Genomic DNA, 11,824 nt, shown 5'->3' with positions numbered 1-11,824 from the left:
TCTAGTGTTTTCCTACAGGTTGGTCTTGTTGTTTGGTTTTTTTTTTCTTTGTCTGGGGTTATTACTTTGGCTGTCTTAATAAGTAAGAGCCATCTGGAGGCACGGTTGACCGAGTTTGCACCTGCGTCTACATCTGCACTGTCTGGCCACGTCAGGTGGATGTTCACTTAAAAGATCCATCTCAGTGTGAGAAAAAGGGAAAGAGAGGGAGGGTGTAAAACTGGTATTCCTGCCTCGCTGCAACAGCAGGTGCACCAGATGGCTCACAAAGTAATTAGGGTAAAGAAACAGTGTCAAGACTTCGTGTGGTGTGGTCTGTAAATGATCATCAAATCAAATTCTTTATCAAAGACAGAGTTTTCTCTCTCTTCCCACTGGCAAATCGATACGGGCTTGAAACAGCGCATGTGATCTGCTTCCTTACGTGCAGGCACCTGGAATGCAGACAGAGAAACCTGGTCAAGAGACCATTCTTGTTAAGCAGCCATCTGTCCTAACAGACTGTCCCTAAGCATTCCCAGCCTGTTGAGTAGTTATGCTTCACTTTATTTGAAGACCATCTTTCCTGAAAAATTGTTTTTTCAGCTCCTTAAGTGGCCACCTAGAAGCAATTTTGCCGTGCAGTATGTAAGGTAAGCTGCACAAAGTTTCCTGGCAGAGTTATGGTTTGGCAACAGAACAGGACCTTGAGCTTTTTTCATCTACAGACCTAATTATTTCTGAAGCTTCCTGTAGATTTCCACCTTTACTTGCTTTTCACTGTGTTACCTGCCTTAGACGCAAGGAGTTACTGGCTCCTGCTGGAGGCTGCTGGACAGATTTGTTAGGTTATGATTAACATATGGCATATTGATTAGTATATGATAAGGTGCCATCCCCGTGTCTCAGCCTAGGGTGCCTCACCAGAGGACCACTGCATCCTGGCACAGTCTACTATTTTGAAAAGGACTGCTGCTGCACAGCTGCCCTTCTCTTCACCTACCCCCTCTCTAACTTGTCTGAAATAACCACTCCACCAGTGTGTTCTTTCCTATTTTATGTTGCTTTGTTCCCCATTTCAAATCTTGCATCATGCCCAGGGAGCTCTGTGCCATTCTGGCACCCATGGGAGCAACAATGATGGAGACCACAACCATTGGTGAGCAGTTTAAAACAGGCCTGAGGATTTAGATACTTTTACAAGGGTATTTCTGTTTATGTTCTGAAACTTGTCTCTTTGTCACACACAGCATTTCATCAAATAACTACAGTAAAGCAATACCACATGAAAAAGGAGAAGCCTAAACCCGAGCTTTCATCTGGCTTCTCGGATAATCACAGCATAGTGGGGGAGCAGCTGTACAAGGCTTTGATACTCCAGGATAAATTCTGTAGAAAAACTTACACATAGAAAGAAGTTTTAACAACGTACATAACACTAGCCTAGGATTTGAATCTAAGAAAGACAGTCTGTTGTCCTGCTGGTATTTACTACAAACTGAATCATTTTTTATTTGACTGTCAGCATGTTTGGGGTCTTTTTCCAAATGATATTCTGCTACAGCAAGCTTACAGCTTAAAATTGATAGAAGATTTACCTTTCCAAGTCAATTTTTTTTTTTTTTTGAAAGCCAGTCTGTAGCTAAATGTGCTCTGCTAAAGGAAGTTATGACTGAGTTAAAGTGACACAGAGTCCCCAGGGTACTAAGGTGCTGCATGCGGGAGAAGAAACCTCACGTGGGTTGCAGTGCAGGGGACTGTAGTGGATTGCTGTAGTGTAGCGGCTTGTAGTCGGAAGTACAGCATGAAACATGTGATGCTGAATGCAAGAAAGTTCTCCAGAACCTACAGTTGCATTTGCAACATTTAGATATATAAATCTAAAACTATGATTTTGGCCCAGCTCTTGCTCATTTTCCACTGAGATCCAAGAGCTAATGAGGGGGCAGTCTAGCTCCTGGTACATCTCTGAGGCTGCACTGGGCTCCACAGACATCAGTGGTGCTCTTGCTTTCTTTTGAAATACTGCTCTCCATCTCCTCTCTTCTGCCAGTCTTCGCAGGCCTCTGAGCCCGATTCTTGAGCACATGCTATTGCAGTAAAGACGCATGGTGGGAACATATTATTCTGTCTTCTCAGGAGGAAAACTGAGTTCTCAACCTGAGGTACCAGGCTCTGGGTCCTCACCACATGGACACACCTTCATTCCCTTGGATGGTTTGGCACACAGCCTGAAGTTTAGTCTTTCCTGCTAACTAGCTGAGAGCAGGTACCTGGTCAGGGTTTTCTGCATGAGCTGGATTTTAGTTTCTGCTCAGTGAACTGCTTATTTTCTGTTTTGGGCAGAGCAGTGCCCAATTTGTGTACTTATAAGTCCTTTACTGATTCTAGTCCTCAATGTAATATAGAATCAGCAGTTAAACTCTTTTTTTTAATTTCTGCGCTCTGTTCAAACCTAGATAATTGTATATCCCCATAACTACAGTGGTGAGCAGTGTGTCACTAACTTAGAAGTGCATTTCTAATTACCCATAGCAATACTTTTCTCCTCCACTCCAGTAAAAAGGAACAAAATTTCCCCATTGGTATTGTTAAAATCACCTTCACAAATCAAACCTAAACAAATAAAGCAGTTCTTGTATATCTGCCCCAACCTTAACTGTTTCCAGAGCAGATAAGGTATTCTGGATCATTTCTCCATACACCTGGAGTCTACACTATCAAATACGTCTTCCCTGAAGTGTGAAAAAAAAAATCTGTTTGTAAAACACCTAAATCTTCATTTTCCTGTGAGAGGCAGTCTAGTAGCTTTCTTCAGCTTTAGTTTGCACTTTCACTTTGGTTTTTTTGTAATATCTTCATAGGTGCCCAAAAATACAGCTTATTTCCCTACTGCTTTTGATTACTCCTGGTTGGTAAACAATGAAGATTAATTGTTTTCTGATGTAGCATAAGCAAACGTGACTCTTATTCACAAGTAACCTTGGCAGTGTCAGGAGGGGCACACACAGCCCTGGGAACAATGTTCTTAGCCAGCTGCACTTACAGAGCCACAAAGAAAGCTCATGTTGTTGCTGTTTCTTAGGTATAATAGATAAAACTATGGCAGAGAACTCAGATACGGTCCAAGTCTCATATTCAAATTAATAGGTAATCAAGTTGAAATTAATCTCTGAACTTATTTCCCTGTTTTTATAAAGCTCTTAAATTTTTATGGAACACCAGAGGATCTGCTTGTTTTCATGTTGTACAATCTTAGTTTCCCTATCTTGCTGAAAGACCTGTGGCAGGAACATAAAAGCAATGATGGAACTGCTCTTGGAGGAGGTCTGCATGGAAAAGAAGAACAGGAAGCAGTCTGGCCCTGTCACAGCCCGGATCCCAGTCCAGTTGATGAGAGATGAGGCTTTACTAGTGCAGGTATAGTGCTGTGTTTTAGGACTTCTATCGCTTCTACTTTAGGTTACTAGCAGGGCTCTGTATAGCAATGCATGGACATACAAGCTGGGATGAAACCTACCTCAGGCATCGTGCTGTATCCCTTTGCAAAACACAAACATACCTTTAGTGATGAGTGGAAGGAGGGGCATGTACATCTTAAAGTAGACGTCTTTTTTTATAGAACAATATAAGGAGTCAGGGTAATTTAACTGCTTATAGAATGAAGCAAATGGATATATTTATGCTGGTAGATGATGGAATACAAAAGTGCCATCATTCTGCAAATTTTACCTATGTTTGCAAACAGAGAAAGAAAATAAATAGCAAAATTATACCATTAATCTATTCATTTTGCTCTGTGGTGATGTTTCTTCAAATAAAAATATTCTATAATGACCTGTTCAGTGTTTTGCATTATCTTTGAAACAAATAATATATTATTTTGGTACTTCTCCAGCCCCTAAAAATGTATCTCAGCTCTTCAAATATTGATGTAGGAAAGTCACAAATAGGAAACTGAAGTACTGTGCTGCTAAAAATCTTAGTTGCTGGTGGGAGCAGTCCCAGAGAATTTCTATGCATAAGTTTTGCAATGGCAGAGCCTAACATGGGGCCAAGATAAAACAAGAATGAGGACAGGACTGTGACTAAAGCTAGATCACCTCATACCAAGCTTGGACGGACTATTCTCCTTAGTCGCAGCAGGAGTTGTGCCCAAGTAAGAACTACAAAATTAGGTCTCTATGCATTTAACATTTTTAATAAAATCCTTTACTCACAAGTCATAAGTGTAAAAGTAAAAATAGCTGTATTTAATAGTGGAGTATTTGGGTTCAAACACACTTTCAGTAACCTAATTCACAGAATTCTGCATTATGAGGATGCTATGCCAACACATTGAGCTTGTTTTGAGCAAAAAGCCAACTGTGCTCAGTATAACTCTGCTGAAACTGTTGTAGGACTAAGCCCTATGTGGCAGTTAAATCATTTGAATTCAGGGACTCAGTAGAATATTTTTGCAGCTTTTCTAATTAAAATAATAACTATGTAGTGTCTATTAGCTTGGAATTCCAAATGTAAGCCTCAGGGTCAAATGGCTTAGAAAACTGAAACTCTCTGCTCCCTTTGTAGGAAAAAAGGAGACAAGACAGATCTGGGCAGCTTCATTTACATAAATTATAAATATTGCTTACCAATAATTCCATCTACTGAGCTCTGCTTTTCAGCTGGAATCTTTCTGTCTAAATGACAAAAAATTGTTGCTCATGCACCCTGGCAGCATGCACCCCGGAAGTGGTCAGTCAGTCTTATTGACAGGTACTGACTTTATGTTTGATACTACCATAGAAAGAGGTCAGTTAGAGGGTTCATCGTCTTTTTATGAACATGGATAGTATTCATAGGTCTGGTGCTCTTGAGTACTGTAGGTAAAGCTCACATAACCTGGTTAGCTTTGGGGTTGAAGTCACAGAATCACAGAATCACAGAATGTTAGGGATTGGAAGGGACCTCAAAAGATCATCTAGTCCAATCCCCCTGCCAGAGCAGGAAAACTTAGGTGAGGTTACACAGGAAGGCGTCCAGACGGGTTTTGAATGTCTCCAGAGAAGGAGAATCCACAACCCCCCTGGGCAGCCTGTTCCAGTGTTCTGTCACCCTCACTGAGAAGAAGTTTCTTCTCACATTTAAGTGGAACCTCTTGTGTTCCAGCTTGGACCCATTACCCCTTGTCTTACTGTTGGTTGTCACCGAGAAGAGCCTAGCTCCATCCTCGTGACACCCACCCTTTATATATTTATAAACATTAATGAGGTCACCCCTCAGTCTCCTCTTCTCCAAGCTAAAGCGACCCAGCTCCCTCAGCCTTTCCTCATAAGGGAGATGCTCCACTCCCTTAATCATCTTTGTGGCCCTGCGCTGGACTCTCTCCAGCAGTTCCCTGTCCTTCTTGAACTGAGGGGCCCAGAACTGGACACAATATTCCAGATGAGGTCTCACCAGGGCAGAGTAGAGGGGAAGGAGAACCTCTCTGGACCTACTAACCACCCCCCTTCTAATACACCCCAGGATGCCATTGGCCTTCTTGGCCACAAGGGCACAGTGCTGGCTCATGGTCATCCTGCTGTCCACCAGGACCCCCAGGTCTCTTTCCCCTACACTGCTCTCTAATAGGTCATTCCCCAACCTGTACTGGAACCTGGGGTTGTTCCTGCCCAGATGCAAGACTCTACATTTCCCCTTGTTATATTTCATTAAATTTTTCCCCGCCCAACTCTCTAGCCTGTCCAGGTCTCGCTGGATGGCAGCACAGCCCTCTGGCGTGTCAGCCACTCCTCCCAGCTTGGTGTCATCAGCAAACTTGCTGATAGTACACTCAATTCCCTCATCCAAGTCATTGATGAATATATTGAACAGTATTGGTCCCAGAACTGACCCTTGAGGCACTCCACTAGATACAGGCCTCCAACCAGACTCCGCCCCATTGATCACAACTCTCTGGCTTCTCTCCTTCAGCCAGTTTGCAGTCCACCTCACTACCCGATCATCCAGTCCACTCTTCCTCAGTTAACACATGGTTGAGATAGTTAGAAGGCCTCTTTGGGAATACAACTCCAAACTAGGAGAAAAAGATTTGAAATCACAGAACTGAACATAATTAGCTGCACATCAGAGGAGATGCTGGTGAAGTGATTTTCCTTGAACTGAAGCTGTATGGTGGAGGACCAATCAATCAATTTATAAGCACCTCGAGGGTAATAACAGTCTAGTGAATGCGAATTTGTCAAGGACAAATTGCATCAAACCAATCTAATTTCTTTCTTTGACAGGATAAGTGAATAAGGGGGAAGCAGTAGATGTGATCTATCTTGACTTCAGTAAGGCTCTTGAGTCTCCTACGTAGCATTCTCATAAGCAAATTAAGGCATATGATTAAATCACTGCAGAGAAGGCTCACAGCTGGTCGAGAAAACAAAATCAAAGAGAAACTATCAATAGTCTGTTGTCAAACTGGGAGGACATTTAAAATGGGATGTTTCTGAGCCCAGTTCTATTCAGTCTGATCGATGATCTGGATGATGAAATGATGAGGATACTTTTAAATTTGGAAACAGTTCCAGAAACTGGAAAGATGTTCCAAAATCAAGTGATGGAAATTTGATAAAGGCACATGCAATCGCTATAGAAGTGCTCTGCATACATGAAATGGGGAAAAAACAGGAAGCAGTAAAAGGCAGAGAAGGAGTTATAAGTTAGGGGGATACAAACAGTGGCGACAGTGTGACATTATGTTAAAAAAGATTCCTCTTATTCTCGGATATATTAATTTTCATTTATAAAGGGCAAGAGGCTCCAGGTGGCTCTAGGTGACCCTGCTTGAGCAAGGGAATTGGACGAGATGACCTTCAGAGGTCCTTTCCAACCTCAGTGCTTCTGTGTTTCTGTACAACTGTAGATACTCTTGAGACAAGTGATACCTCAGTTAGAGTACAGTTTCAGGCTTCAGACTGTGGGAAAGATGTAAACAAATATTAAAAGGGCAAAAGCAAGATAAGATAAATGACAGAGGCTTGAAAAACTTGACATCTGAAATAGACTGAAAGTGAAGTAGGCCACCTCTGTGTCATTTGTTGCACTGGACAGCAAATGTCCTACAACTTCGTAGTGCCATTAAAGCAGAAAACTAAGAATTGAAAATCTGAAGTTCAACAAACTTCTGATGCGTTTGATTTTGTGTCATTTTGTTGTGTATTCAGAAGTGTAGATGTTCTTTATTTTTCTCCAACTGAAGCTCCCCATGTTTATCAAGTTTTCTTTTTTGCCTTCTTGATGGCTTGTTTTTTGTGTTTAGAAATATTCCTAGACAGATGAAACTCTGCTCTTGATGTTGGTAACTAAGATTTACAGAAAAAAAAATTTCAGCTCTGTCTATTTAGGGCTTTGTAAATTTTATAGTACTATATCACTTTCTTCTGCATCTCTGTTCTACTGATTTGAGTAACACAGGTGAACTAAATGAGTAATGGTAGTTGAGAAAACACTGTGGCTTTGTAGAGTAACTATTCATGAAGAAAAAGCCTTGAAACATTTCCAGAACTGGAGGCAGAGAATTTATTGTTCCTGCTGGAACCCAGAATAACTACTTCTTTGTGTCATCATTTTATAATCCTTGTCTGTCAATAAACATAACTGTAGCTAGCAATAAAAATGATACAGGCTCAGTCAGGCAATGCTACCCCGGTAAAACAAATTTATGAGCCAGTTAATATTTTTAATCCTGTTACAGAGATGACCTCAAAACCCAGGCCATGTATCTAAGCCTCTGTCCCCTAAAGGAGCACATGTGGATGTCAGATAAGTGAAATCTGCTTTTGATTCATGTTGATCTTGGGCTAAGGTTGGTCAACAAGAGGGAGAAAAGGTGGAACCATAGAAATCTGTCTGCAAAAACAAACCACACCTATTAGTCCCTGTCTCCTACCTAGTACAGAGTTGGTCAAACACACTTGCGGAGTCAAACGAAGCCATTCGTCTGATAACATAAAATCCAGTATGTTGTATTTTTCCCTTCTCCACATCAGTTACATGTCAGCGATTATTCCAGTTCCACCACTGATCCAAGATGGCTTATCACAACAGGGAGTCATTCTGTTTACGCTACTTCAGAAATCTCTGAGATGCTATTTGATCTACAGCATCCATTAGACACACAGAATACATTTTCTTCTCTATTGTTTCATCTTATTAGCAAGATATGGCAATGACACTGTCTGCTAATTGCTATCCAACTAGTGCTTTGTGCCTTGTTAATTTTGACTAAGACACTTTTCCTGCATATAACAGTGTAGATATTACTAATACAGGAAAGACAGGTAGTTAATTGGTGTCTTGAGTGTTACACAGACAAATAAAAAATTGACTGATAATCAGTTTTTCTCTGATGGAAAAGTCGTCTCTGTCTGTAGCTTCTACACTGTCCTTTCTGTCTGTGCTGTAATGTATAAAGTCTTATCCTTGTAAAGGGTGCTGAGATCCATAATGGCTACCAGAAGAATACAGGCTGCTGCCCACAATTTATAATGAATTAATACAAAGGAATGCTTGCTGTTTAAACCTCAGTCAGGTATTCTCCTGAATGTGAAAGCCAGGGGGGTCCTAGGTCAGGGTGTGTTTTTGCACTGATTCTGAGTTTCCTGGAAAGTCTGCAAGATATTGAGGCAAGATACATGGTCTTAACAACCCAGTTATAGGATCCACCAAAAATAAAGCTAGAGGGGCTACGAAGATATGTATTTTTTTTGTTTGGGGAAGCCAGATGAGTCAGTCTGGCAATAGAGGTTCTGCTTCTAGTTCTAGTCTGTCATACAAGGGAGGAAATTTTGATGGCTCCAGACATTGATCCTTTGAGTCCTAAAAGAAAATAACTGAAAGTGCAAGGAAAAAAGTTTACTTTCACCACAACTACTGATAAATTCTATTTGTTCTTGGACTTAGACCTGAAGCCAAACCTTCTGTATTGCCTCATCAAAAATACAGGTTGATGTTTCGGTTCGTATGTGTTATGTATATCAATGTCCTCTACTGCACACACAGAGATACGTCTCAGGCACAATAAAAGATGGTTCTTACAGAGCATGAGCAAATTGTTGAGATACGTGCACAGGGACAGAATTAAAATATCCTAAAATAAGAGATAATGGAAGCTTTCTGATAATGAGGAAATATATTTACATACCTGGTCTTGTGGAAGACGTGGATTGTATATAAGTTTTCTTTGTGCAAGTTGACGGTCTGTGGACAACTGGTGTCCTCCAGCCCCCACTGAAGGCAGAGCTGTGAGTATGCAGCATCTCTGAAGTAAGGACAAGACAGATGCCTGCATTAAGACAAATTTGGTAACTATGTGGAATGCTACACATCATATTCAATGTCTATCTGTTCCCTACAAATGTTTACTTGTGAGAAAATGTTCTGGTTTTGCTGTTCATTTTATTCAAATTTCTGTATCTGATGAACTGCCTTCAGACGAATAATCAGTTAAGTGTAGCAGCGAAAACAAACCCTAGCGAGACTATAGCATCAATTAATTTCTTAGACATTGGAATGGCTCTCTGGATAACAATCAGAAGCAGCCAGAAAAGAAAAAAACAAGAGGCAAAATGAGTGCAACAAAAAGGCCCACTAAATTCAGTACAGCCTGGGGACAGCCAAACTCCAGATAGAGCTTCCTACAGAACTGCAAGCTGGTTACGTGTGGTCTTCATCATGTACGGCGACATGGGGGAGCAGAGCTCAGCACAGTGCCCCCACACTCTTCGTTCTGCCTCACATGCCAGTGCTCCAGCATGCAGAAGCTGATGAGTTCCACCTGAACTTACAGATATTATCAATTTAAAAATCATACCTCCATTAGAAAATATTTTACGTATCTTGTTATAATAACACCTATAATGAAAGAGAGGGGAAAGAAATATATCAATTTTTATCTCTTTCTTGAAGGTTTGGGGTTTTTTTTGTGTGCATTTGAAAGCAATATGTACATTGTCTGTTTCAATGTTTGCTCAGTCTAGTCACTCTCTTATCCTAGGGGAGGGAGCTAAGAGAGGGGTTGGAGGAGAGGAGAGAGAAAAGCATTGTATAGCAACAAAAAAAGGAATTTAAAAAGAAATAGGATAATATGAATTTAAAATCTGAAAAAAAATAAAAAAGGTGTTTGTGGATGCATCTAGAGGAGGATAAGGAGAGTGTTTTCATTGACCAGATTTGGAACTAACAGCTCCTGTTGGAGAAAGGAAGGGCTGTGTCAATTTTCCCCCTGCAGGGAAGGCAGAGCAAGCAGGGGAGGAAAAACAGGTGAGAACCCTCCTCCCTCCTGTGGCTGCCATTATGTATCTGTGTTGAGATGTGCCTGTGTTATACACAGCCTGGAAAAAATGACTGATGTACTTTTCTCCCAAGTCTGTTTGTGAAAGAGCAAACACTCTCCCAGTCAGTTCACTTCCTCTCTGTGTCTCAGTGCGATTGTCAAGTTTGAAAATTACAGATACTGCATATGCTTAAGGAATTGCTAACTCACTCTCCTGATTTCCTCCTTCCCTTCCTTTCACTGGGTGGGCAGTTTTCATTTTTCACATTCAATGTCACTCCTTGTTTTCTCCTTTCAAACCTAACACTGACGCAGGAAGAAAAAATGAAGACGTCAATAGTATAAAGAATACTTCGTTAGTTTTGATTTATTATTTTTTTCCTTTGCCTGCAGATAAAACTGTAGATTTAATTTAAAAAGGAGCCAAATGGTAAACTGCTACCAATCAGGAATTTAGCTGGAGAAAAACGCAACTCAACAAGAGCAGTTTTGATAGGCTTACTTAAATCCCTTATACACAAGCTCTTTCTTTCCCTCTCCTACATGTGTGTTATGTTGGCTCTCATAATACTGACTACCCTAAAAGGCCACCTTGAAATTCATTTCACAAAATATCACTTCCAAAACATGTTTTCAAAACTTATTTATGATTAGAGAGGAGAGCTGAAAATGTAACCTTTGATCTAGACTAAATAACTTTTTGCTAGTTCACCCTGAACTGTCATTTCCACTGAATTGACTAAGAGACATAACATGTGAGAAGGAAAAACCTGTTTTCTGAAAATGCTATGATTTCACCAGTGTCTTACAGACAAGTTAGAGCTAGTCTATATCAAGCTGCTTTAAAAAATATTATTTGTGCTATTGCAATATTTCTTCTTTGAAAGAAGACAATTTAATGATAGGTGGAGGCCCCCATTTCCCCACCCGCTTTGCCACAACATGCAGGAGCCTTTACCCAAAGAGGCCATTGCTGGAGATCCAGACAGAGCCGAATCCGGATATATGTTTAGTCCTTCATATGGCCAAAGGAGTTTTCTACTCACCCTGTAACCAGAGGTGACTGATCCCACAGTCTGCTCCTAATCCCCAATCCTTTTGCAAAAATACCTGGCTTTGAGTAAGTGTTTTCAAAACTCAGATGCTGAGGCAAATATCAGTTTCCTAAAGCTAAACACGTGTTCTGATTTTCCAAGTGACAGGAGAGGCAATGCAGCCCAGGGAAACAGGAATGGGAGGGAAGGAGGGAGAGAGAGGAGTGGCAGGTTTGTTCTCTATGTCTAAAATTGACACTGACATATCAGCTTTGTGGGACTGAGGCCTGACTTGCCCTACATCTTTGTAAAGTGCTTAGCACATTTGGACCCTGCGAGCTGTTGCATTAATAATGACCTTAGATTACAAATAGCAAAGGGTCTTAAGCTCAGCCCAGTCAATATTTAACCTGGGTTGGGAGGGAAAAGAAGGTGGCACTCCAAGCCCTGTCCATCTGAGTTCCCAAGCTGCAAGGTAAAGCTGTCAGCCGTCAGGCAGATGTTC

At 41.0% G+C, this 11,824-nt stretch overlaps 1 long non-coding RNA gene across 1 annotated transcript; it reads right to left on the bottom strand.

Moving 5' to 3' along the window:
- Positions 1-221: 221 nt before the first annotated feature.
- LOC135986028 (uncharacterized) lies at positions 222-11,472 on the bottom strand. Its single transcript, XR_010605834.1, has 3 exons — positions 11,332-11,472; positions 9,155-9,295; positions 222-434 (listed from the first exon to the last, which is right to left on the bottom strand). It is a non-coding gene; the product is annotated as an uncharacterized LOC135986028 (long non-coding RNA).
- Positions 11,473-11,824: the final 352 nt, after the last annotated feature.

The sequence above is a fragment of the Caloenas nicobarica genome, chromosome 2 (assembly GCF_036013445.1).
Source record: "Caloenas nicobarica isolate bCalNic1 chromosome 2, bCalNic1.hap1, whole genome shotgun sequence".
Classification (NCBI taxonomy): domain Eukaryota; kingdom Metazoa; phylum Chordata; class Aves; order Columbiformes; family Columbidae; genus Caloenas; species Caloenas nicobarica.
Note: the sequence above shows the minus strand (reverse complement) of the source record. Positions and strands in the feature narration are given on the sequence as shown.